Here is a 22,207-nt window from a genome sequence, read left to right on the forward strand (position 1 = left end):
GGTGGACCAACTACATGTCATTTTGCTTTGCAAGTTGTTCTGTGATGCGTCCCCTGTGCTACTATATTATTATCAGCCAGAGGGGCCCTCTTGAGCTATAAAGTGCAACTTAAGTGGGACAAATCCCCCCCATAACATTTAGGTGGATTTAGGGGAGTGCAACTGGTTTGGTCACACTGGAATGAAGCCTTGCGGAATTTGAGATGCCATGGTTCACCACTGAAGAACATTTGTGGTATGAAAAAGGTACCTGGTTTCAGCTGGAAGTTAGGGGGCACTGGTTGGAAGGGTCGGAGCATGTCTGTCCCGAAAGCTTTGCAGGCACGAACAGTACTGAATACAGTCTTGCAGATAACTGCCCTCCTACTGTCATGAATAGAAACAATCATGAATCAACAGAAACGGGCATCTGGAAGGAACCACTATGCCAACAGGATGTCAGACTGAATGGGCCTTGGCCTGACCCAGCAAGGCTCTTCAAATGCGCTTATGTTCCCCTGACTTTGGGGACGCCTGCAGGAGTCTCACCCATCTCATGGCTATTCTTCTAGTGTGGACCAGTTCGACAAGCTCTCCCCCGAAAGCAGGTGCACCATCCAGAACATGCTGGCGCTGTACCTGAAGAAGAAAGCGAACACAGACCAGGAGGCAGGGACTTCTAGGGGAAGCGAGGCTTCATGCGGGAAGCCTTGACTCCTCACGTGCTCCACGGGATCAGCTTCGACCCCACCACCCAGTCTTCTGCTGGTGTCACTCTTCCACCTGGCCCAGAACAGGAGGCTCCTTCCCAACATGCAGAATGCCTTGCACGTGATCGATGGGCCTGTGCTCACTGTGACATAGGCAGGGCTGGATTTATGTATAGGCTAAGTAGGCTGAAGCCTAGGGCCTCTAGATCTAGGGGGCCTCGCCAGCCTGCCCGCTCCCCAGCGCCGCAAACAGTCTTCCCTCTCCCCAAATTGCAAACCCAAGACTTCATGCAGGGCATTTCTCCCCCATTTCAATGACATTTTGCTTCAAAAGGAAAGGTGGACTTGGAGAAGGCAAGCAAAATGCGAGGGAGATAGTGAAAGGTACAGGAAATTGAATGCAGATTTCCAAAAAATAGCAAGGAGAGACAAGAGGACCTTCTTAAACGAGCAATGCAAAGAAATAGAGGAAAACAACAGAATGGGAAGAACCAGAGATCTGTTCAAGAAAACCAGAGCTATGAAAGGAACATTTCATACAAAGAGTACCATAATAAAGGACAAAGGTGGAAAGGACCTAACAGAAGCAGGAGACGTCAAGAAGAGGTGGCAAGTATACACAGAGGAATTATACCAGAAAGATATGGATGTCTCATACACCCCAGGTAGTGTGGTTGCTGACCTTGAGCCTGACATCCTGGAGAGCAAAGTCAAATGGGCCTTAGAAAGCACTGCTAATAACAAGGCCAGTGGAAGTGATGATATTCCAGCTGAACTATTAAATTTTGTTAAAGATGATGCTGTTAAGGTGCTACACGCAATATGCCAGCAAGTTTGGAAAACTCAGCAGTGGCCAGAGGATTGGAGAAGACCAGTCTACCTCCTTTAGAGGAAAAGGCCTTGAGGGGAGGACCTGTTGCCTCCACAATCCTTCCTAAACATGCATAAGCTGAGAGGCAATTGTCCGGCAATTGTGGTGCTGTGGGGAGGCAGGAACATTTTCCTGCAGTTAAGTATTTTCTAAGTTCCTTTCCCGAAACTTCCCCAAACGGTTCTGAAGCCTCTCTAACCTCAGAAGTCTTTTCCTCTCTCCGGAATTCTGGGATTCGAGGATAACTTCATGGAGAAGGAAAGAAACCTGCAGAATCAGCAAATGAGTGCCCGCCGGGAGCCTCCACCCCCACCGCTGCCACCAAGCAGGCTGTAAGTTGCCTTAGAGGTGTACTGTGCCCTCCCGCCTCCTTGCTTTTAAGGACTACTTGAGTTCTGTTCTCATCTCCCTGAGGCGTATCCGTGACAAGGAGAGCATGAGCAAGAAGCAACCCCAATGACCCACACTATGCGCTAGCTCTTTGTGCCTTCCACACATACCCAATCCGGACAGAGAGAGGGACTCATCAAGCACGTCCTTGCCAAGAGAGAGAAGGAATATGTCAACACCCAGAATTTCAGGTCAGATCATGCAAAAGTGCAAAGACCAGTGGAACCTGTATCAGAGTTGGGGCTGGAAAGCGACATCTACATGACAGCTTTATTGTTGGGTGCCAGGCAAAGTCTGTCCTGTTCACTCAGGCCACATGGGTGGGTAATTGAAAGTATTAGTTGTTCCAGCCCCAGATCCAGCTGGATCAAAGAGTGGATAACTTTGGAAAATACTGACTTATTAGACCTAGAAGGGTTCAACAATAGGTTCGGCTGGCACGCCTACTTGTGGTTAAATAAAGAAAAGGTACATAAAGGGTTTTCAAGCCACATCATTAGAGGACCACTATATGAAGTTTGGGAGAAAAATAAAAAACTCCTAGAATGGAAAACACCCTGGTGGTTATCGCCAACGGATATTTTAATAACTAAGAAAACAAATATGGAAGGAGAAAGATTAACCTAAGAAGACCTACTGATACGATCAGAAAGCGGCTGGAAATTGAGAACATATGAGGATCTGAAAGAAAAATTAACAGGCTGGCTACAATATCATCAAATAAATGCAATGTGGATGGAAGATAAAAAAGTAGGGATGAGTGAAAAAAAATCCAAATTTCAGATAGAAATAATTGAAGGTAAAACCAAGTTATTATCCAAAATGTATGATATATTATTGGAATGGGACACCAAAGATGAAGAAATAAAGGAGGTTATGACAAAATGGGCAATGGACTTGGGATATAATATAGAATACGAAAAATGGTCGAAATTATGGAACAATGGAATAAAATTTACGGCAAGTGTTACCCTTAGAGAAAATCTGGAGAAGATGATATATAGGTGGTACATCAACCAGCAAAATTAGGAAAAATGTACAAAACAGGAAATAAGGCCTGCTGGAAGTGTAAAATCAAAGAAGGCAATTTCTACCATATGTGGTGGACTTGTGAGGAAATGAAGAATTTTTGGGATTTGATTTATAATGAGTTAAAAAAAATATTTAAATATACTTTCCATAAAAGACCAGAGGCCTTTTTACTAGGTATAATTGGGGATGAAATTAAAAAGGAAGATAAGATTTTATTCCAATATTCGACAGCAGCGGCCAGAATACTAATTGCACAAAATTGGAAAAGTACAAATATACCAACGGTTAGGGATTGGCAAACAAGATTATTTGAATATGTTGAATTAGCAAAAATGACGCAAAAAATTAGAAACCAAAAAAATACAAAGTTTATTAGTGATTGGAATAAATTTATGGTATACATTGAAGGAAACTATAGAAATCTAAAAACTATAGAAGGTCTGTTATAAAACTTACGATGCGCAAACCATCAATAATTATTAGCTGCAGAAAATGGAAAATTTCCTTTCATCAAGAAGCCCGAAATCGGGAGGGAAGGAGGTCAACAGGGGTGTAGAAGAAAGATCTAAATATCTAATTATATAAAGTTTTAAACAATAAGATATAGAATTGTAACAGAGATTGTTGCTTTCTGGTGTTAGATGTGGATATTTTCTTTTCTTTTCTTCTTGTTTTCCCTTTTTCTTTTGGAAATTGTTGTCTTGTCTTTTGTGTTCTTTTTTGGTTTTCTTTTTTTCTTTTTCTTTCTTTCTTTCTTTGATGTTGTAACTGAAACTCAATAAAAAGAATTTTTTTTAAAAAAAGAAAGTATTAGTTGTGGTGGGCAATTTCCCTTGGTGCCACATACTGAACCATGGCTTCATATTATGAGCAGGATGGCAACCTCCAGGTTTGCGCACCTCTCCCCCACCCCAAGCCTATTGGGAAGCTTCCACTTGGATTTTAAATTAACCACAGTTTGGTGTGTCCAGATCCTATGGTGGTTCATTTTACCAGCTTTGTAAACCCACGATTGGAAGTTGGCTTGTTTCAATGAGCCATGGTTCAAATGAAGCGGTTTGTGCAGCTTCAGACATTGTGACAAGATGCAGTTAATCCAAAACTGAAGCAAAACCTTTGGAACTCCTCCTAAAAGCTGTGCTGGAGGACAGGGAGGTGTGACCCCCCCCCAACACTTGGTGTGGGTCATCCTTATAATGCTAAGCTTACTACTTCAAACAAAGTTTTTGAGTTTTTGCTTTGGTTATTTCCTCGTACTGTTAGTAGTAAGGTCAAGGTAAAGGGACCCCTGACCATTAGGTTCAGTTGTGACCGACTCTGGGGTTGCGGCGCTCATCTCGCTTTATTGGCCGAGGGAGCCGGCGTGCAGCTTCCAGGTCATGTGGCCAGCAGGACTAAGCTGCTTCTGGCGAACCAGAGCAGCACACGGAAACACCGTTTACCTTCCCACTGGAGCGGCAGCTATTGATCTACTTGCACTTGGACGTGCTTTCGAACTGCTAGGTTGGCAGGAGCAGGGACCGAGCAACGGGAGCTCACCCCGTCGTGGGGATTCGAACCGCCGACCTTCTGATCTGCAAGTCCTAGGCTCTGTGGTTTAACCCACAGCGCCACCCATGTCCCACTGTTAGTAGTACCCAGTGGCCATTTGTTTTTCATGTCTGCTTTTATGATATGTTTATCAGTATGTGGTTAGCAGCTTCAGATGCTACTGTTTTACAGAGGCTATTTCGCTTGCTCTTTTTACCCCTTTACTAGACAGGCTGTATTTCTGTGCTGTTTTCAGAGTCGGGAATGCCCATTCCTTCATGGCCAGCATGGAAACACAGAAGGCTAGCCATTTAGGAGGTTTGCAAAGAGGACAAGGGTGTTACGGGGTAATCTTCTAGCAAACAAGCTTGGCATAGCAGATCTGAGAGGTGGGTTTCTGCTCCCAGAAAGCCAGCCTGGAAACCAGGTTGCCAGGTGAAGGAAGAAGGGAGAGATCAACCAACTCACTTGCCTTCAAAGAGTGTCTGGTTGCCTGTGGCTACTGGGATAGTGCTTAGATATCAGGCTGGCTGACACATCTTAAAAAATACAAGGAAAAAGCTTTTTTTCTTTCATTAGCAAAGCTCCTTTGGGGCCCCGAATAGCTAAGCTGAGGAGGAAGTGGCTGGTATTACTTGTTTGTTCTTGGTCCTGATCTTGCCTGCCCTTGCACACTCCTGTTGTCTTTGCATATTTAACCAGCACGTCTGTTCCGATGGGAGTCCTATTCCTGCAGTTCCACATCCTTCTCTTTGGCACTTGGGCATTCGGTTCCAGGAGCTGGACCTGAGCACAGAGGCTTTCTTCTACTTGGACTCGACAAAGGAGCAAGAGTGTCTGACAGCTGTGGAAAAGGCTTTGCGTTCCAAATCCAAGTACAAGAAAGTAAGTCCAACCCCACCCATTTCTTCAGCAGCCAGACAGCTGTCAGGAGCTGGAGTGAGGAGGAGGAGGAGGAGGTCAGCAAGAAAAAACTCCTGGTGTCAGTGGTGTTTTATTCAAAAGAAGCCAACATTCTTTATTCAAAGAAACCCAAACCGTGCAGGCCTAGTGATCACAGAAACCTTTCCCAACAGGTCTTGCCCCAGTGAGGTAGTTGTGAAGGCTGAAGGTTGCTACCCTCCCACCACTCTCTGAAGTCTCCTCCTCCCCCTGGTCCTTCCCAAGCAACCTGAGACTCTGACACCTTGCCTGTCTTTGCTCCATCCTCTTAATTTCTCTGTGTTCTGGGAGACCAGCAGGGAGGGGAGCTGATCGCAGCAGGATGGGGAGACCCCCTGGCTTCTTCAGCAGCCTGCCTGATCTCTGCCTCTTGACCCCCGCCTCCAGCCTCCACTTCTGCCTCAGATTCTGGGCTGCTGTTTGCCGCAGAATCTTCCTGCCCTCCCTGTGAGCTGAAGGCTCGGGGGGCTCCATTTGCGCCCCCCCCCCGCTGCAAAGGAGCCTTTTTAAAGGCTCCGGACCGGACCGGGGCTGAACGGCGCGGAGCTGAGAGCTGTTTACCCGTCTCCGCGGAGTGAAGCCGCATGCCATGGTCGGAGAGCGCTGACTTCTTCCTTTGAACATTTGGACTAAAAGTAACAACCCATGAGTAATACGGAAATTGGACTTAAAATTTTCCTTTTGGATTTGGCACGAGCGGGGAAGGCGCAAAGAGGAAGTCCGTCTCCCCGTTTTGTAAACATCTTAAAGCAAGGACTAGATAACTAAGGTTGAGAGAACACCTTCTTCTTGAGAGGATAAAAGTAACTAATTTCACGTTTTGGCAGTATAAGTGATTTTGCTGGAGGATAAGAGCTAATTTTGAGAGTGGAACTGTTACCCCCCCCCCCAGGACCCGGGAGCGAGCTGAGAGCCTGTTGAAGAGATATAGAAGACTTTGACAGCTGTCAAATTAGCTGTCAAAGCTGGGGGGAAAAAGAGACTTTGTTTCTGTTGTCTCGGCTGGTTATATTTGTTACATTCAGGTAATAAATTGTTGAAAGTAAAGAAAAAAAAAGTTATTTTGACTTTTGGACTGGAACTGAAAGGAATATTAAATAACCAGAACTCCTCTAGAGGGGGCTCTGGGACACTACAAGAATGGCTGCAAGTGGAAAAATACCGATTGAACTGGAAAAGACCTTTCGCCTGCTGGGAAAACTTCAAGAACAATGTATTGTTTTGGCTATAAATGTTACAACATTGAATCAAACAGTAAACAAACTTGCTGAAACTGAAAGGGACTTGACTCAAGTCTTTGTATCAGAACAAAAAGATTCTGTATCTGAGCTAAAAACTTTTGCAGCTGAACAAGAAAAGAAATCTGAGAAATTTGAGAAAGTGGGGAAAGAGATACATGACAATTTAGAGGGAAAGGAAGGAGGAGCTATAATGTCGCAGATGATTAAGGAGAGCCAGAGGCCTGCTAAGATGGACATGAAGGAAAAGAAGAATGAGATTATGAAAATCTGGTTTGAATGGAAGAAGGAGGAATGGAGAGATCTCCTCATGTGGAGATCTGAAGACTTATGGATTACAAACCTGACTAAAGTTGAAGCTGGAGTTATTGGGACATTTGGACTTAAAAGAAGTAAGAAACAAGATTTGGACTACAATTTCAAATATGGAGGGCTGGCTGGAAGAAACATGGACCTTATTGGGACAAAGCTTCTCCGAGATTTGGTGTTTAATATAAAGGACTACCAAAAAAACTGGCAGAGAGGAAAAAGAGAGAGACTTAAGAGCCTCGGATGTGAGGTCACCAGGCTGACACCAGATAGACTGATGGACATTTGTTGGAGCTTGAAACTGGGAAAGGCGGGGAGTGGGGTTTTGGGCATCCAAAGGCTGTACAAGTATACTTTGTTTTTATATATTTTTGTTTTGTGACTTATATTAAAATGGGGAATTCGTGAAAGGGAATTGGGGTCGATCTTAGAAAAAGATATTAAGAATAAGTACTGATACATAAAGAATGAGGTTTATGTTAAAATTGGTTAATTAAAAGGATTTAAATATAATAAGGTAAAATTTGGATAAGAACTTGTTGAACTAAAAATTTGAATTGGAATACAAGGGGAGGTGTGGGGAAGTCAAGGAAATATGTTATTGAAAGAAAGGAGTGTAATTATATGTGTGTTTTTCTTTTATTTTTTTATTTTTATTTTTATATTTTTTTTTTCTTTATTATTTGAAAATTTCAATAAATATCTTATAAAAAAAAAGAATCTTCCTGCCCTCCTGCCTCTTCAGTTTCCAAGACCTCCTCTTGCTCACAGTCTGCTCCCTCTTCTCCCTCTGACGACCCCCCACCAGTCCCCTGGCTCTGAGCCTTCTTCCCTTGGGGGATCCCCAGTTGGTGCCACCTGCCACTCCTATCTGCATCCAGCCGGCCCAGGACAGCAAGCAATGAACAGAGCTGATAGACATCCCAGTACCTTGCATCTTCTAGGTGCAGCTGGTGCTCATCTTTGTCAGGAAGGACCAGCTCAGCCGCATCAAGGAAGTGATGAGGGAGACAGTGGGCACAGGCATCATGGGGAAGATGGGGAGTATTCCCCACGTCTATCTTTCTGTCTGTCTATCTGTTTTTCTAATCTCTGCCAACCAGTTCCCCCCTCTTTCCTGCTTGCTCACTAACAGCCATCTTTGCTCCGCCCCTGCAGGGTAACAAGGGGTGTGTGGCCGCGAGGTTTGTCTGCAACAATACCAGCTTCTGCATGGTCAATTCCCACCTTGCTGCCCACGTGGAAGACTTTGAGCGCCGAAACCAGGATTACAAGGATATCTGTGCCCAGATGAGCTTCCTGCCCCTGACCAGGGTCTGCCACAGCTGATAATCATGAAGACGAGTGCGTTTTGAGGGCTTGGAGAGAGAGAGCCTTGGCTGATGTAACTTGTTGGTCTCCGCTATCTGGAGAAGCAAACTGAGTCATGTTTCTGTAACTTTCCCGCCTGTGTGTAGCTCAGGGTAGGCAGCATTTGTTGTTGTTTGGTTGCTTAGTCGTGTCCGCCTCTTCGTGACCCCCTGGACCAGAGCACGCCAGGCCCTCCTGTCTTCCACTGCCTCCCGCAGTTTGGTCAAACTCATGCTGGTAGCTTCGAGAACACGGTCTCACCATCTCGTCCTCTGTCGTCCCCTTCTCCTTGTGCCCTCCATCTTTCCCAACATCAGGGTCTTTTCCAGGGAGTCTTCTCTTCTCATGAGGTGGCCAAAGTCTTGGAGCCTCAGCTTCACGATCTGTCCTTCCAGTGAGCACTCAGGGCTGATTTCCTTCAGAATGGAGAGGTTTGATCTTCTTGCAGTCCATGGCACTCTCAAGAGTCTCCTCCGGCACCAGAATTCAAAAGCATCCATTCTTCGGTGATCAGCCTTCTTTATGGCAGGCAGCATAGTGCTCTCCAAATGTTGATAGACCAAAATTCCCATAATTGCTAAGAATTGGCCTTGCTGACTGGGGCTCATGAGAGTTCCACTCAGTGGCGTAGCGTGGGTTGTCAGCACCTGGGGCAAGGCAAGTAATTTGCACCCCTAACCCGTGGATTTGCGCCCCCTAACCCGTGGATTTGTGCCCCCTAACCCTAACCCCCAGATGTTGCGTCCGGTGCGGCCGGCCCCCCCTGCACCCCCCACGCTACGCCACTGGTTCCACTTCAGCAACACCAGGTGGGTGCAGTGTCGGCGATCCCTGCTGCTGCAGCTGCACCACTAAGGTTTCTACTAGAGCAGCCAGTAGAGAGCAACATAAAGCGAGCGGCAGAGATGTATTAGATTAGATTATAGCAAATGTGGGCAACTTCTCCAGTGATCGGGGTGGGAGTTGCAGTTTGTTAAGGGCAGTAAGGCGAAAGCAGAGCGGCCATTTTGCATGGAGAAGGTTCCAGGCTCAGTCACCAGTGTGTGCAGATCGGGCTGGGCATGATCACTGCCTGAAAGCTGCTGCCAGTCCATGTAGTCAGTCCTCAGCTTGATGGGTCAATGGTCTGCCTCAATATAAGGTAGCTTCCTATGTTCCTGTGTTCTACAGCAGGGTTTGGAGGGCCACAAGCGCCCTGCCCATGAATTAACGTACCAGGGGAAATTCGAAAAGTCTTTGCTGAAAGGACATCAAAGCAGGGGCCAGGTGAACCTCTTTGGGAGATTATTCTGAAAGGTCGGGTGCCATGACTGAAAAGGCCCTGCCATGCTTGAAAGAGCAGGAGTTCCCTGGGAAAGGGATTCTAGTCAGTGGAGAGGCAGTGCAAACATAAGTGGGCCTTCTTCTGGTACCCTTTTCCCAAACCTTGAAACACTTGAAAGGCCAAATGGGATGCTCTGAATTGGTCCTGGAAGCAGTTCAAGAGCCAGTCTAGTTCACAGAGCACTAGCCTAATATGATCATACTGCCCAATCCTAGTTATCAGTCTTACTACATATTGCAGGAAGTGGCAGCAGGCTGCCCCCCGACCCCCGACCCCGTGAGCTAGCCTGTAGCTGTGGTTGCTTTGCTTTTTTCCAGCATTGTCATCTGATCACTAAAAATGAGCTTCAGAGACTTCTGACCTACGACCAGGTGAGAGACATCTTTGTGTTATATGTGGTGGTTTAGGATATTGCCCTGTTTATTTCCTTTGTCTGGGATACCCCAGCCTAGGCTAGAGAAGCCACTTTCAGGCAGTTAGGAGCAAAGAACATAGGATGACTGCGACTTCTACAAATGCTTTTTAAGGTTGCAGGTCTGTGCAACCTGAATTAGAAGCAAGTCCCAATTAAGTTGGAGGGTTGCCTTGGAATAAGTAGGACTGCTCTGCAGTTTCCCAGTTAGAGGGCTTTCCTAGCTCAGCACATGCTCCAGATGTTGTTGGACTCCCATCAGCCCCAGCATAGCTGCTGTCCAGCAATATCTAAAGGTCTAAGGTTTCCTGCTCTAGGTTTTGCATCTGTCTGGAAAATCTGCGTTGCTCACATGTTCTTATCAGCAGATACTTCCATTAAGTCCAATTAAATTGCTGGTGCTTTTTGTTTTACATTTTTCTCTCCAAGGTTTGTGTGTTCATCATGTTGACGACCTTTCTCCCACTTGGCATAAGGATCATTGGTATTTTGTGTTGAAACAGAGGCCTGATTGCTGCACCTTATGGTGGATTTAAACTCTGTGAGCGTAGTCATGCCTTAGCCCTTTGAGAAGGATGCTGCAAGGAAGGCAAGGGGGGGCAGCCTCAGACTTCCAACATACGCAAAACCATCATAAAACATTAAAAACTTCCCTAAAGGCTGTATAGTTACTTATCTCCTTGACATCTGACGGGAGGGTGTCCCACAGGGCAGGTGCCACTACTCAGAAGGCCCTCTGCCTGCTTCCCTGTAACTTCGCTTCTCACAGTGAGGAAACCGCCAGAAGGCCCTCGGTGCTGGACCCTGATGCCTGGGCTGAACAATGGGGATGGAGACACTCTTTCAGGGCTGAGGCCATTTAGGGCTTTAAAGGTTGGCACCAACACTCAGAATTGTGCTCAGAAACGTCCTGGGAGCCAACGTAGGATGCAAAATAATAATAATAATATAATAATAATAATTTATTATTTGTACCCCGCCCATCTGGCTGGGTTTCCCCAGCCACTCTGGGCGGCTTCCATAGAAACCAAAAATACACAAAAATATGACAGATTAAAAGCTTCCCTGAACAGGGCTGCCTTAAGATGTCTTCTGAATGTTAGGTAGTTATTTATCGCTTTTACATCTGATGGGAGGGCGTTCCACAGGGCGGGCGCCACTACCGAGAAGGCCCTCTGCCTGGTTCCCTGTAGCTTTGCTTCTCGCAATGAGGGAACCGCCAGAAGGCCCTCGGCGCTGGACCTCAGCGTCCGGGCAAAACGATGGGGGTGGAGACGCTCCTTCAGGTATACTGGGCCGAGGGCGTTTAGGGCTTTAAAGGTCAACACCAGCACTTTGAATTGTGCTCGGAAACGTACTGGGAGCCAATGTAGGTCTTTCAAGACCGATGTTATGTGGTCTCGGCGACCGCCCCCAGTTACCAGTCTAGCTGCCGGATTCTGGATTAGTTGTAGTTCCGAGTCACCTTCAAAGGTAGCCCCACGTAGAGCGCATTGCAGTAGTCCAAGCAGGAGATAACTAGAGCATGCACCACTCTGGTGAGACAGTCCGCGGGCAGGTAGGGTCTCAGCCTGCGTACCAGGTGGAGTTGGTAGACAGCTGCCCTGGATACAGAATTGACCTGCGCCTCCATGGACAGCTGGAGTCCAAAATGACTCCCAGGCTGCACACCTGGTCCTTCAGGGGCACTGTTACCCTATTCAGGACCAGGGAGTCCTCCACACCTGCCCGCCTCCTGTCCCCCAAAAACAGTACTTCTGTCTTGTCAGGATTCAACTTCAATCCATTAGCTGCCATCCATCCTCCAACCGCCTCCACGCACTCACACAGGACCTTCACCGCCTTCACTGGTTCTGATTTGAAAGAGAGGTAGAGCTGGGTATCATGGTTTTGCAGTTGCTCATAGTGTCGGGGTGTATTTGTTGGGATACTGCCAGGGAGATAATTTCCATCTGAGCCCCCAAGCTCGGTGCCGGACGATCCATCGACCTCCCGTAGTCACGCAGTATCAGCAATTTAGCGACACTAAGCCTCTGGCTTAGTGCACACTCTTAACAGCAGAATTCACACAGCAAAAGTTGCACAAGCAGGACAGCATATTTACAGTTTATTTTGCGTAGGTCAGAACAAAAGAAGACATGACCGTCTGCTCCGACTGCTCAGGCAAGACAGAAAACGAAAGGAACATATAGCATAAACATCCTGTGAGACAGGAACTTACGCAGGCTGTTATACAAACATCCTGCTCCCTTTAAGGTGGAACGGAAATATCCTAACATCCTCCCCCTTTCCGTGTAACCTGTAGTACCTGTGGTTCAACCCAATTGCAACATTTGTACGTAAACCTTAAGTTGTTCTCTGTTAACAACCTTAGACAACAGATCAGCAGGAATTTCATTTCCTGGCATGTAGGACACTTGAATGAGTCCTTTCTGAATACACTCTCTTGCACGATGTAGCTTAATCTGCAAGTACTTGGTCCTTTGCTTGCAACTCTCCGAGTTCAGCAAAGCCAAACAAGATCTATTGTCTTGATACACTTGTATAGGACATTTCACAGAAACCCCAATGTCCTTAAACAGTTGCATCAACCATTCACAATCCATGAGTGAAAATGACAGAGCATTGAGTTCTGCTTCACAGGAACTTAGGCTAACTGTCGTCTGCTTTTTGCACAACCAGTCAAACAGGCAGTGGTTGTACATGTAGCATACTCCAGAAGTGCTTGTACCATCCGTGGTGTCACTTCCAAAACTTGCATCTGCAAAGATTTCAAGACCTCCAGTCTTCTGACTGGTGAACCTCAGCCTGTAGTGCATAGTCCCTTTCAAATACCGGGCTATGCGCTTCAGAGCTTTCCAATCCTGAACAGTAGGATTGTTAGCATGTCTGCTAAGCAGGTTAGTGCTTACAGCAATGTCAGGTCTCGAACATCTAGCAATGAAATTCAACTTGCCTAGAATGCATCTGTACAGCGTTGTGTCAGAAAACGCTTCAGCAGTACTGTCTACCTGGTAACCTGTCACCATCGGTGTGTCTGCTGGGTTTGCATCAACCAAATTCAACCTGGTTAATACATCAGCAATTTTCTGTGTTTGGTGTACCAGAAAATTACCTGCTTGGTCCCTCTCCACCTGCAGAGAAAGATAGTTGGATACCTCACCAAGATCCTTCATGTCAAAGTGCTCCTTCAGCTGAGCTAGGGTGCTTTGGTAGAAAGCCTGATTCTTCCAAAACATCAGAAGATCATCAACAAAACATAAACAATACAGTTTGTTTTGCCCCTCCTCCTTGACAAACACACACGGATCAGCTTTGCCCTGGTGAAAACCTAGAGAAAACAACGTTTCAGTGAGTTTTGTGTTCCAACACCTGGCACTCTGCTTGAGACCATATAAGGATTTCCGCAGTTTACAGACCATTCCCTTCTGTATCTGCATCCCGTCAGGTGGAAGCATGTACAGCTCCTCCGCCAAAATCCCGTACAAAAAAGCTGTATTTATGTCATGATGGGAAACATGCAGTTTCTCCTCCGCAGCTATCTTGAGCATCAGCCGAATGCTCTCATATTTGATCGTGGGTGAGTAGGTCTCGTGGTAATCCTGCCCTGGTACCTGTGAAAAACCTCTGGCAACCAATCTGGCTTTGTGTCTGACAACCTTGCCATTCTGGTCTGTCTTGGCCTTGAAGACCCATTTGCTGCCAACCAGTCTCATTCCTGGGACTACCGGTACCAGTTCCCAAGTTTGGTTCCTGTTCAAGGAATCAACTTCAGCCTTCATGGCATTAAGCCAAGGCTCAGCATCTTTAGAGGTTAACTCCTGGACCTCTTTGAAGCTTGAAGGTTCCCACACCTTCTCTGAGCTACTAAGAACAGCAGTTGCTGTCTTAGCAAACTCATCAGCAAATCTCTTTGGAGGTCTGCCTTTGGTCGCCCTTTCAGACCTGCGAACTAGACGCAAGTCTTCTGGACTCATCTCCTCCTTCTTAGGAGAAAAGTGACCAATGGTGAACAGTGGTTCTTCCAGTTCATTGTCAGACGCATCAGATGGTCTGACTGAGGCCTTTGCGCTCTTGTAGTCTGCTGTGTCATCACTGTCGCTGACAGCAGCAGCAGCGCCGCCCACTGAACTGGAATCCGAACTCTGATCATCATCATCATCATCATCATCATCATCATCATCACCCTCAGTTTCCTCAGCTTTCTCAGCATGATCTGCTTTCTTCACATCACCTTCATCCTCCTCTGGGTAACTCTGGAAAATTCCCACATTTTCCCCCCACTTAGGATTGTACTCAACACTCCTTGTGAACTTTATGGATTTTGAGTTAGTCATCCATACTCTGTATGCACCTTTATCGTACCCCATGAACAAACCATGTGCCCCACGCTTCCCAAGCTTGTTGCTTTGTGGGGTGTGTACCCACATGTCAGAACCAAAGATTCTCAAGTGCTTGGTGTTAGGTTTCTTACCAAACATTTTCTCATAGGGAGTGCAGCCAATAGGTGATGACAGTCTGCGATTAAAAGTGTAAACAGAATTCGAGAGAGCCTCCCCCCAAAACTTCTCAGGGAGGTTGGCATCATGCAACAAGGTTTTTATGCCTTGCAGCAACGTTTGATTTGCTCTCTCCGCAAGCCCATTCATCCATGGCGATCTAGGCGTTGACAAGTCATGCTGGATTCCCTTCTCAGTCAGGAAAGCTTCAAACTGCTGAGAAGTGAACTCCCCGCCCCGATCAGTAAACAGACAGCCAATACGTTTACCATGAGCATTCTCCAACCAAGCACAGAATGCCTTGAACCTAGGAAATGCTTGCGATTTCTGCTCGAGCACAAACACATGAATGTACCTGGAAAAAGAATCAATTAGAACCATGAAGTACCTTGCTCCTCCCAAAGAGGGCGCAAGTGGACCAACCAGGTCTGCGTGCACTAGCTGGTAGGGTTTGGAAGCCTGCCTGCTAGACTCCTTGCCTTTTGGAGCAACCTTCACCTTGTTCTCTGCACAAGATACACATTTCATGTGAAATTTACAAGGTTTGATGTCCAAACCTTCAACCAACTCAGGCATCTTGGCTAGCGCTTGCCAAGAGAGGTGACAAAATCTTCTATGTGCATCGTGAATGCACCCTGCATGAAGAACCTTGTTAGTTTGTGCAACACAACAAGAATCAGCATTAGATACAACAGCATTGTCATCATAAGTTAGACAGAACAAACCATCCAACAACTTTGCATGCAAAAAGTCCTCTTTGCCTTTTCTGATGACACAGACAGTCCTCTTGAATGTAATTTCAAAACCACGCCCATTCAGCTGTGGAACACTAAGCAAATTGTCCGCAGCTCCTGGAACAAAAAGTACATCTCTGATGGTAGTATGCAGACTTGCAAGTTTCACAGTCCCAACTCCTGCAGCTTGCAAAGTCCTTCCATCAGCCAGGTGGATCTCTCCATCTTGAGGTGTGAAGGAGATGAACAGATGGCGGTCTTTGGCGATATGGCGCGTGCAGCCCGAATCCACAATAAACCTTGCCTTGGCCTTCGGAGCAGCCTTTGCAGCAAGCAAAACCTTGTTTTCCACCGACGTGGGCTTTTGCTGCTTGCCCCCCTGCTCCTGGCCATCAGACTTGCCTTTAGCCTTTGGTGAAGCTGTGCCAGCAAACAAAACCTTGTTTTCCACTGGCGTGGGCTTTTGCAGCTTGCCCCCCTGCTCCTGGCCATCAGACGTGCCTTTAGCCTTTGGTGGAGCTGTGCCAGCAAACATAGCCTTGTTTTTCCCTGGCCTTCCACTCCCCTTCTGCTTCGGGCCATCTGCAGGCTTTTTCCTTTGTTTACTTCTGGCCTTCCGGCCTCTGCAAAGTTGACCTTGGCTCCCATGGGAAACAGAGCTCTCAGCTGCCGACTCCTTGGCTCCCCCTGGAGGCTGGAATGCTGCCTGGGATGACATCACAGTCAGCTCCCCCTGCAGCTTGCAACCGGTGCCCTCGACATCCTTGCATTCACTCGCATTCTGGGAAACAGCCAGGACCTCCGATGCAGTCAAACTCTGGGCTGGGATGACTGGCAGATGGGCTATCTTCAAAGCATTCCACATCTGACGCGCAGTCGTGTTGCCAGCTAGCGTAGCAATTTCCTCCAGAGAGACGGACAAGACTATTACGTCTATGGCTCTCGAATTCTGAGCCTCCCATCTCCCTGTCAGAGGAACTGGAGGGGCTTCAATCACAGTTTGCCACAACCCAAACTGACGCAGCAAACTCTCACACCATTTTGCCCAGGTCTCATAATTGTCCCGATTTAACTTTGGGCACTCAGCAGCTTCAGAGGCTTGGAAAAACTCCATTCCACCTCTTAACGCCAGCCGTGAGTCTTCTTCACTTCAGAGACTCCTTATCTTGGCTCTCATAAATCACGAAGCCTGCTTGGCTTGGCTCCCAGGCCAATTAGGCCAGCCGGACATCAAAAGCTATTGCCGCGGCAAACAGAAAAGCCTTTGCTTTTGCTTTTCCCACACATACCTCAGCAGTCTGTCGCAGTCTTACTCTCCTGCAAGTGCCGTGAATCTGGGCCCGAAACCTGTTGTTGGGATACTGCCAGGGAGATAATTTCCATCTGAGCCCCCAAGCTCGGTGCCGGACGATCCATCGACCTCCCGTAGTCACGCAGTATCAGCAATTTAGCGACACTAAGCCTCTGGCTTAGTGCACACTCTTAACAGCAGAATTCACACAGCAAAAGTTGCACAAGCAGGACAGCATATTTACAGTTTATTTTGCGTAGGTCAGAACAAAAGAAGACATGACCGTCTGCTCCGACTGCTCAGGCAAGAAAGAAAACGAAAGGAACATATAGCATAAACATCCTGTGAGACAGGAACTTACGCAGGCTGTTATACAAACATCCTGCTCCCTTTAAGGTGGAACGGAAATATCCTAACAGTATTCTGGTGGTTGTTAACAGTTTGTATGGATTATTGGTACATATAACATTGCATATTGTAGGTATGGCTAACCTGTGGTCTGCCAGATGTTACTGAGCTGCAGTTCCTGTTGGCTCCAGCCATCATGGCCAGTAATCAGGGATGATGGGAATTGTAGTTCTGCAGCATTGTGAGGGCCACGTGTCTGCTGCTCCTGAGTTAGAGGATTTTCCTGTCGTGTGATGCAGCAAAGTAATTTAAGATGACATGGGGCGAAAGTGCACAAGCATCCTGTACCTTTAATAATTGTGTATAAGATAGGATTTCAGCAGATATACCCCTTTTTTTGCATTTGGCTAAACTACTAGTAGGGACACGGGTGGCGCTATGGGTTAAACCACAGAGCCTAGGGCTTGACGATCAGAAGGTCGGCGGTTCGAATCCCCGCGACGGGGTGAGCTTCCCTTGCTCGGTCCCTGTTCCTGCCAACCTAGCAGTTCGAAAGCACGTCTAAGTGCAAGTAGATAAATAGGTACCGCTCTGGCGGGAAGGTAAACACCGTTTCTGTGTGCTGCTCTGGTTCACCAGAAGCGGCTTAGTCATGCTGGCCACATGACCCGGAAGCTGTACGCCGGCTCCCTTGGCCAATAAAGCGAGATGAGCGCCGCAACCCCAGAGTCGGTCACAACTGAACCTAATGGTCAGGGGTCCCTTTGTTGTTGTTGTTGTTTAGTCGTTTAGTCGTGTCCGCCTCTTCATGACCCCATGGGCCAGAGCACGCCAGGCACTCCTGTCTTCCACTGCCTCCCGCAGTTTGGTCAGACTCATGTTTGTAGCTTCGAGAACACTGTCCAACCAGGGGTCCCTTTACCTTTACCTTTAACCTACTAGTACTTCACCTTGGTCTTCCAGCACAACAGTGGCTGTTAATAGACTCCATTGTCAGGCAACAGGGGGTCTTTTGCTTCTCTGCTGATAAGCGATTTCTTTTTGGCTTTAGCTAAACATTCAGCGTACCCAAAAGACAGCTTTTGCTGATTTCACAGAGGGAGAGATCAAGTTCATCCCGACGTACAAATTTGACTCTAAAACAGATCCTGCTTGATAGTTGAGCCTTTGTAAGTAAGTCCTCTCAATCATTCTTCTGCAAGGCTTGTTTGTTTTTCCTAGTCTGCCGAGATGCTAGTAGTGTCCTGCTTTTCCATCCTCCTGAGCAGGCTAGTAAAAAATATATTTTAAACATGGCTTTCTGCTAAGCAAGCTGTTGGAGGAGGGCTAGAGTTGAGGGCTGGACGGACTTCCTTTCCTCTGCAGCCAGAATGGACACCAAGCCACGGAGGAAGAGAGAGATCCAGCTCTCCTTCACCTGCTCACTTTGCTTGCATGGAATTCCGGGTTGCCAAAGGCTGCTAGGCGAGTTGTGAAATGCAAGGCTGTGATATGTTGTCTTCCTCAAGCCATCCCTGCTCTGGAAATGTTTTGGCTCCTTTCCCCCACATTTGTCCTGATAACCAGCATCCTCTCTTTCGTGGTGTGTATAAGCGGTGTTGCAGTTCCTTGAAAGGTGCAGCAGGCTGAATGAGAATCCTCTTTGTGTCAAGGAAGTCTGGGAATTAGACTTGGTGCTCTCTCATAAGAGCATGAGAGCAGCCCTGCTGGATCAGGCCATTGGTCCATCTGGCCCAGCATCCTGTTCTCACATTGGCCAATGAGATGCCTCTTGGGGAGCCCACAAACAGGACCTGGGTGCAACAGCACGCTCCCCTCCTCCAAGCCATACTGCTTCTCTTGGTGGAGTATGTTCTGTGGCCATTATGGCTAGTAGCCATTGAGCCTCACCATCCATGATTTGGCATATTCTTGTGGTTCTTGACAACTGTCAGAAGCCACCTAGGCCTGCTAGTTTCATTGCTCTTGCTGTGGTAATGGGGAAATCAAAAGGACAGGCGGAACATGTAGTGACGAAGCCGGAAAACGGCAGGCTCCTTTGGGCAGCATTTCAGGTGCCAGAAAGGGTCTTTTGGATCACTGAAAAAATAGTGTCTGAACAAGAATAACGGGGCCCCTTGCTTTGGGGAAGGATCATCATTTGGTGGTGTGCCATATGCTTTGTATGCAGAGTCTCAAGTTGAAAGGCACCTCCACCTGAAAAAGGATTGGGCCACAGAGAGCTGCTGCCAGCCAGAGGAGACTTAATTAATGAATTGTGGGGTTGGAAGGGATCACGAGGGTCATCTAGTCCAACCCCCTGCAATGTAGGAATCCAAACTGGGGGAGGTCAGAAATTCATTCTGACCTGGTAGATGGCAGCTTTTGATTTCCTGACAACTCTCTCCATGAGGCAAAATGCCTGCACACCTGCAAGGTCCGCCCCTTCAGAAGTTGGACTCCCAAGCCCCATCATCTCCAGCTCTTGACCGTGGTCAAGATCACAGGCCGTGTGTGGAGCCAAAGTTGGACTGTGTGAGCCTTGTGTGTTGCCTCAGCCAGTCCAACTGTCTCCTTGCAGTGGGAAGTGCCGTGTGCCAGCATGGTGTGAGCCAATCCTCTGGAGAGGAGGCAGCGTGAATCAGCTCAGCTACCGAAGCCACATGGAATTGAAAAGGAGCGACCACAAGCCCCTCAGCTCCCTCTTCCTCACAGGGGTAAGACCTGCCCTGGCCAGGGCTATCGTCTATTCAGGGTTTTTAGTTGCCTGCTATGTGGCACCTCCTCGAATCTGGGCAGGCCCTGACCAACAACCAGGCCCCTTTCCACAGAGCTCCTCCTTGGCCAATGACTTCCGGTGCAAGGAGTGGGCAGGTTTTGGCTCTGTTAAATCCCTAGGCTTCCATTCTCCACTCTTCTGAGTACACGCTGCTCCTGCAGGCATGGCAGACCACATGGGATGAACTGTATACCTTAACCGTTGGCTCCATTCATGCAATGGAGCTTCTGTGGTACTTGGCTTGGAGCATTTGGCTTCAGCCCATTGGCTCTGGAAGTCACAGCCGCTGCCATCCTGGGGAAGCTCTCAGAGTTACAGTACTTGCCTCTTTCAGGGCTGGGAACAGGGGGGTGCATCAGGCCTTTCTGCTCTTAACTCATGCCCCCCCTTTCAGTCCATAGCTCCAACAAATGTGCTCTGCCCCCCCATAGGTGAAGGTTGTGGCTGACCGACGGTACCGGAAAGTGTTTGAGGATATTGTTCAGTTGATGGACAGGATGGAGAACGAATTCCTTCCCTCCCTGGAGGGAGGTAAAGACTAATAGGATCCTCTCCAACCCCTTAAAGAGGGTTTGCTGCAAAAAGACCAGGGGGGAAAGAAGCCCTTGGCCCATCTAGCTCAGTCTTGAGCGGTTCCCCAGGATTTCCGGGGGATCTCTCCCAGCCCTACCTGGAGATGCTGGGGATAGAACCTGGGACCTTTGCATGCAAGGCCGATGCCCTTCCACTGAGCGGCAGCCTCTTCCTCTTCCTCGCAGGCAAAGACTCCAGGGGTAGCCAGCGTGGTGCCCTCCAGATGCTGGACTACAACTCCCATCATCCCCAGCCAACATGGCCAGTGGCAAGTGCAGCAATATCTGGAGAGCCCCACGTGGACCTGTTGCATGTGCAGTCCCCTAAATGAGAGCCCGGGGCCAAGGACAAACTTCCCCCTGGAGCACGTTTCCTTGCCTCTGCTGAAGGCAAGCACTCTCTTTCCTCCCCCCCCCCTTTTGCTCTGCAGTTTCCGTTTGAGAATGTGAAGTTCCGGCAGCTGCAGAAGGAGAAGTTCCAGATCACAAACAACGGGCAGGTCACCCTCCACTTCTCCTTTATCCCCAAGCTCAGTGACAGCCAGTATTGGAAGCCATGGCTTTGCGCTGAGCCCTGCGAGGGATACTTGGAGCCCAGCGCGTCTCTCTCTGGAATCAGAGAACTGTAGAGTTGGAAAGGGACCCCAAGGGTCATCTAGGGAAGGCCTTCCTTTTCTCCTCCTCTTCCCAACCCTCCTCCCTCAAACCTTGGGAGTTTGGTAGAGCAGGGGAGGCTTAACATTTGTGGGCTGCATTGCCCCATGCTCAAGCCTCCAAGGGCCACACGTCAAAGCAGCGGAGCCCAAAGTGTAAAAGTGTGTGTGGCCAGCTTTAAACAAACACACACACACAAATGAATTGAAGCCAAACAATGCTGGAGGGTCCCCAAACACCTTTTGGCATCGCAGTGAACCAGTGAGAGCAGTCCGTCCAAAAATTACTTTTTTAAAACAATGCGTATTTTTATGTTGTGGAGGCACAAAAATATCTTGGGGAACATATAGAACTAGCCAAACTTTTAAAAACTCAGTGAAATGTAAACTAAAAAAGAAAGTTACATTGGGGGCGCAAAAATCCTTTCGGAGCAGTGGCGTAGCGTGGGGGGTGCAGGGGGGGCGTCCGCACCGGGCGCAACATCTGGGGGTTAGGGTTAGGGGGCGCAAATCCACAGGTTAGGGGGCGCAAATCCACGGGTTAGGGGTGCAAATTACTTGCCTTGCCCCGGGTTCTGACAACCCACGCTACGCCACTGTTTCGGAGACAAATAAATGCTTTCCCTTTTTATATTCTTTTGTTAGGATCACTTTCTCTTACCCCCCCAGTATCCTGTCACCATCTTCTGTGCAGCTGCTGCTTTGGAGGACTAGAGAGGAAAGTGGGGGGGGGGGACTGAGTCGCTTCTTCTCCTAATTCTTGAAGTTAAGGTTTCCCCCATACACCTGTGAGAACAGGATGCTGTACTAGATGGGCCATTGGCCTGATCCAGCAGGCTCGCATTGTGTCCTTCTGTTCAATTCTTCACTGTCTTCACTTTTAATTTACAGACAAGCCAACTTGGCTGTGCCAAAGAGTGTATCTACCTGACCACCTCCCATTTTAGGTGAGACGGGAGACATTTCCCTGGATGTGTACGTCAGCAAGGAAGAGAAGATTGAGGCTATCTTTGTCCTTCACCTTGACCGTGGCAAGGACTATTTCCTCACCATCAGTGGGAGCTACCTACCAAGCTGCTTCGGGACCTCCTTGGAAGCCTTGTGCTGAATGTCTACCCTTCCCACTCTGCTTGCCTGCTTGAAAAACAGCTGCTCTTCCACTCAGAAATGTGGGGGCTGGGGGTCCTCCGCTGCATTCCGCTTCAGCTTCTGTAGCTGTGCATCCGCTTCCTGTGTGCTGTTCATGCCCTTTGTTTGCCTTGACT

General features: G+C 47.9%; 1 protein-coding gene and 1 pseudogene across 2 annotated transcripts in view; one reads left to right on the forward strand and one right to left on the reverse strand.

The window, feature by feature from the left end:
* The window catches only part of LOC310753812 (inositol polyphosphate 5-phosphatase OCRL-like), a gene marked incomplete at both ends in the record, with an annotated part of 1,016,056 nt that overhangs the window by 766,485 nt on the left and 227,364 nt on the right, over nt 1-22,207 (reverse strand).
* Nucleotides 298-20,259, forward strand: LOC310753743 (inositol polyphosphate 5-phosphatase OCRL-like; annotated as a pseudogene). The gene is made up of 10 exons: nt 298-321; nt 1,765-1,892; nt 1,975-2,178; nt 5,215-5,397; nt 7,946-8,041; nt 8,160-8,345; nt 9,961-10,046; nt 18,011-18,114; nt 19,520-19,655; nt 20,149-20,259. The product of its transcript is annotated as an inositol polyphosphate 5-phosphatase OCRL-like (transcript).

This window comes from Podarcis filfolensis (genome assembly GCF_964270895.1).
Source record: "Podarcis filfolensis genome assembly, chromosome: W".
NCBI lineage: Eukaryota > Metazoa > Chordata > Lepidosauria > Squamata > Lacertidae > Podarcis > Podarcis filfolensis.